Consider the following 5,499-nt stretch of genomic DNA (forward strand, 5'->3'; position numbering starts at 1 on the left):
ATATTCCCACTGGGATGGTGTTTGGGTTCTCTGTTGTTGTTGTTGTTGTTGTTATGTGCCATCGAGTTGGACCCAACTTATAGTGACCCCTCCTTGGGTTTCCGAGGCAGCATCACTACGGAAGTAGATTGCCCAACCTTCCTTCCAAGGAGTGGCTGGTGGGTTTGAACCGCCAGCCTCCTGGTTAGCAGTCAAGTGCCTTAAGCACCGTGCCACCAGAGCTCCCTTGGGTTCTCTAGTGTTACTATAACAGGAATACCACAAATGTATGGCTTTAACAGTTTATTCTCGTACAGTTTAGGAGGCTAGCTGACTTCTAATGCCAGCTCTAGGGGCTGAATGAAAGCCCTTTGACCTTGGGCTTCACCTCTGCCTTTTGCTTCTAGCCCACTGAAGCTGGAGCCTTCTCTTAACTCAGACAGTTGCTGGCTGCTGAGGCTGACAAATCCAAGGTCAACAAGTAAAATGGCACAGTACCCAAATTATCAAGCAACATGGCTGCCACTAGTTCAAGTCCAGAGCAGTCTCTAGATCCTCAGACAACATGGCAGGCTGCTGAATGAAACTTTGCCAAATGCAGGATCCAGATGTACCAAAAAGCTCAGAGACCTTTCTCAAACCTTCTTCTTATATACTGGAAGCAGTCCTCATCCCTAAGGTAGCTACTTATCTGCTCCAGTAGATTCCACCATGAAGTTGATTACCACCAGTCTCATCATGGGCAATAACTACATCCAGCTGCCCAGCCACTCAAAACCAGGTCCAGTCAAGTTGACACATAATCTTAAGTACATATCTTACCACAGATTGCTAAAATGGTAAACAAAAAACAAAAAACAAAAAAACCCAGAAACTAGCAAAAATTGGCAAGGATGTGGGAAATTGGAACCCTTATCCATTGCTAGTGGGAATGTGAAACGGTATAGGTGCTGTGGAAAACAGTATGGTGGTTCTTCAAAAAAATAAAAAAATAGAACTACCACATGATTCAGCAATTCCACACCTAAGTAGATACCCAAAAGACTTGAAATAGAGACTCAAAAAGAGACTTGTACACCAATGTTCATTATAGCACTATTCACAATAACCAATAGGTAGAAACGACCAAAATTCCCATCAACAGATGAATGGATAAACAAAATGTGGTACATACAATGGAATACTACTCAGACAGTAGGAGAAATGAAGGCTTGATACATGATACAGTATGGCTGGAGTTTGAAGATATGATGAGTGAAATAAGTCAGTCAAAAAAAGTAGAAATATATATTAAAAGACAAGAAAAGACAAATATATAGACACTAAAGTTTATTAGTGGTTACCAGGGGTGGAGGGAGGGGTAAAAGGGGGAATTAACAGTAATGGAAAAATTGTATTGATTAAGAGTAAGATTGTATAGCTGATTACTGTAATTGCCATCAATAAGTTGTATACTTGTAAAAAGTTGAATTGGTGAAAGTAGTGTGATAGATATATTTTAAACAATGACAAACACACACACACACACACACACACAGAGTAGCTACTGAGGCTGTTTATGTATAACCAATCACCTCATGGGATTAATTTTCTCTGTTTGGAGGTTTCAGATCATGGTTTCATGGGACATCCCAGTTAATTGGCCTAATAATGTGTTTAGGACTTCTGTTCTACCTCTTAGCTTAATGTGTAGTGTCTGGGGTCTTAAAAGCTTGCCAGTGGCCATCCAAGGTAAGACAGTTGGTCTCTACTCACCTGGAGCAATGGAAGAGTCAGGATAGGAGGAAGATGTAGAATGTGCGGCTAATTGCCACCACGAACAGCCGCCTCTTTTGCCATGGGACCAGAAGAACTAGATGGTGCCTGACTACCATTACTGAACCTTTTGATCAGAGAGTCCATAAAAGAATTCTGATCAAAAGGGGGAAAATATAGAACAGAATTTCAAATTCTCATGCACTCTAAACTTTCTGGATCCATGGAAGGTAGAAGAACCCCTGAAACTATTGCCCTGAGATAATCTTTAAACCTTAAACCAAAAATATCCCCTCAAGTCTTCTTAAAACTGAACAGTAGTTTAGCTAACCTAGTAAAAAGGTCTGCCTTGAGCTTTATGTTCTTTTGAGAACTACCTATATGGGATCAAATTGACAACAGCAAATTTACAAAAATTAGATAGAAAACTTTGGAGACAATGAGTTGATGTTAATAAAAGAGGAACAGCTCAGAAAAAGAGGGTGAGAATGGTTACACAACCTGCAGAATGTAATCTGTGTCACTGAACTGTACGTGGAGAAGTTGTCCAACTTGTGTACGTTCTGTTGCGAATGGTCTCAACAACACTAAACAAATAAAACAATTTTCAAAAAGAAGAATAGGGAGAAAAAATACTCAAAAAATATAAATGAATATTGATTGAAAAGAAAAATCAAGTCAGTGAGGAAAGCAATCAGCTAACCTAAAATGTCTGTTTAGTTCTCTCTCAGGGATAAAGAAGAAATGTGGGAAGATGGATGGAAAAGAAGTACAGCAAGGCATTAATCATGTGAGCAAAGCGGGGAATGGGGCGGGGGTGTGGTCAGGAGGAAAGGAAAGTCTTACTCATGAGATCTCACATCCCCGATAAAGGTCAGAGGTCTGGATTTCTTAGAACCTTAACTTTATATTACGTAGAGTCCTTGGGTGGTACAAACAGTTAACGCTGTTCACTGCAAACCAGAAGGTTGAAGGTTCAAGTCCACCGAGAGGCACCTCAGAGGAAAGATCTGGCTTTTAAAAACTCAGCCACTGAAAACCCTCTGGAGCACAATTGTACTCTGACACACAGGGTCAGCATGAGCCAGAATCGACTTGACAGTACCTGGTTTGGGTTTATGGTGTGGGGTACCACTTTAAAATAATTTTAATAAAATTTAAATAAATTATTTATTTTTGAAGATTATCTAATGGAAAAGTGTGTGATGGGTTTTGGGTTAGTTACAGCGTTGACAAGGGAGTGAAGAGTTGAGATGATGAGCTTGCAGATTTCAATCACAAAATCTGGGAGGAGTGAAAGTGTTTCTGGAGCATTATGACCTCATACCTGTAGGATGGAAGCCAACACGACACTCTTACTACCCTAACCTTTGACTGTACATTTAAACCAACTCCTTTGGAATTTGCAGCAATATTCTAGCTACTAAGCATAAGGAAAGGCTTGAAAGTATAAACTATAGAACTCACTGATAGTCAAAATAGCTATCATTCATTGAGTGATCATTATGTGCCAGGCACAGGTTCGGAGGATTCAGGTAAGTTAACACACAACAAATCTATGAGTAGATGCTATTTTTATCCCCAATTTTTAGGGTTTGGAAACCGAGGCAATAAAGAGGTTAAGATGATCTATTTGTTTAAGATTATCTAGCTAGTAAGTGGTAGAGTGAGGATCTGAACACAGACTCTCAGAATCTACTTTTTTATTTTATGAAAACCAACACACAGTCTTTTTTTTCTTTTTTTAAAAAATACATTTTATTGAAATATAATTTATGTACAGTGAAGTACACAAAACTAAAGTGACATGGGTCAATGAACTTTTTTAGTGTTTCTTCCCCTCCCCTCCCATCCCTGATAACCAACAAAGAAAGTTTCCTTCCATATATAAACCTGTCCTTGACTTTTTACAATAATGAACTAATACTAGGTTTGTCCTTCTGTGATTGACTTATTTCACTCAGCATAATGTCCTCCAAGTTCATCCACGTTATGTGGCATTTTGCAGATTCTACATTATTCTTTAGGGTTGCATAGTATTCCATTCTGTGTATGTACCATAGTTGGGTTATCCATTCTTCTGTTGATGGACTCCTAGGCTGTTTCCATCTTTTTGCTATTGTAAATAGTGCTGCGATGAACATGAGTGTCCATATATCAGAATCCACTCTTTTAACAAAGACATCATTGTTCTTTGTATGAGAGCAGGGTCCTATCAACAATGTAGGCTCACATTAGTGTATGTTTACTCTGCAGCAGGCAGGCCTTCAATCCTTTACATGCACTATTGCATCCAGTCCTGGTAAAACTCCAGCAAGAAAAGTAATATTATGATCCCTGTTATCCAGACGAGACCATGGGGCTTGGAAAGGCTGAGTGACTCGCCCCAGGTTGCAGAGCAAGGTAATGGTGGGGCCAGAGTTTGTGCCCAGAGAGTCTGACCTGGAGCCCCAGGGCCTAATGGTGAAGCTAACCTGGTACCGATGAGCCAAGGCCTCCATGTTCAGCCTGTTTTATGAACCAATACACTCATACCTAAGATAGTCAACATGCAGTTGTATGAATTAAGTTTATTGTCTTGGGCCCTGGGAGTCCAAATGGCCTGTAAGATCAGCTCCATGCATGAAGCATTACTTAAACTGACTGTAAACATAAGGAATTGAAACATGCTCTTATGGATCTTTAACAAACCTGCTAGTTGTTAGACTTGCAGCTCACTTAATTCATACGATCTCAGCCACCTGGAAAAACACTGTATTAAGATCACTGGGCCACACTCTGCTCCCTTAAATAAAGGGCTTCTCTTGCTTGATTTAGCTTCGAAGGTCACAGCCTCAGGTTCTCTCTGTGCAAAATGAGATGAATGCCAGCACCCCTGTGCTCTAACAACTATGCCTTCACAATCGATATGTCCCTGGTTGTTGCTGTTCATTGTCATCAAGTTGGCTCCAACTCATGGTGGCCCCATGTATGATAGAATGAAATGTAGTCAAGTCCTCCTCCATCTTCAAGATCATTGGTATACCTGAGTCCATTGTTGAAATCACTGTGTGTTTTGAATTCCTTCCAGCCTAGTGGCCTTATATCAGATAATATACTGTTGCAATCCATAGGGTTTTCGTTGGCAGATTTTCAAATCACCAAGCCATTCTTTCTATTCTTAGTCAAAAATGAAATGGAACACAGACAGATGGATATCCTAGGCATTAGTGAGCTAAAATGAACTGGTTTGGGCCATTTTGAATCAGAAAATCATATGATCTATTATGCCAGGAATGACAAATTGAAGAGGAATGGCGTGGCACTCATTGTCACAAGAACTGCTTCAAGAATTATCTTGAAGTGCAATGCTGTCAGTGATAGGACAATATCCACATGACTACAAGGAAGGCCAGTGACTATGACTGTTATTGGAATTTAGTTGTTGTTGAGAACATAAACAGCAAAATAAACACCAATTCAAAAATATATGCCTTCTTATCTTTGTTTTAAAGGAATTGTTCACTGTTTGGTCTTATGTGGGTGATCTTTTAAATGGAGTAGTTCTTAAGGATAATATTCTTTATTTCATGAGCCAATGTGCTATTTACCAGGTGACCTCAGGGTTAGTTTTGGCTCAAGTTTTAAAGAGTATCTTGGGACAATAGTCTTGAGCAATCCTCCAGTCTCAACTAGTCCAGTAAGTCTTTTACTTATTTTAAGGAGTTTGAGATTGTCTTCTACATTTTCATCCCATTCTATCATGATCCATCTTTTGTGGCCTTG

This window comes from Orycteropus afer, unplaced genomic scaffold (assembly GCF_000298275.1).
Source record: "Orycteropus afer afer isolate SDZICR_OR568_19922 unplaced genomic scaffold, OryAfe1.0 scaffold00442, whole genome shotgun sequence".
Taxonomy (NCBI): Eukaryota; Metazoa; Chordata; class Mammalia; order Tubulidentata; family Orycteropodidae; genus Orycteropus; species Orycteropus afer.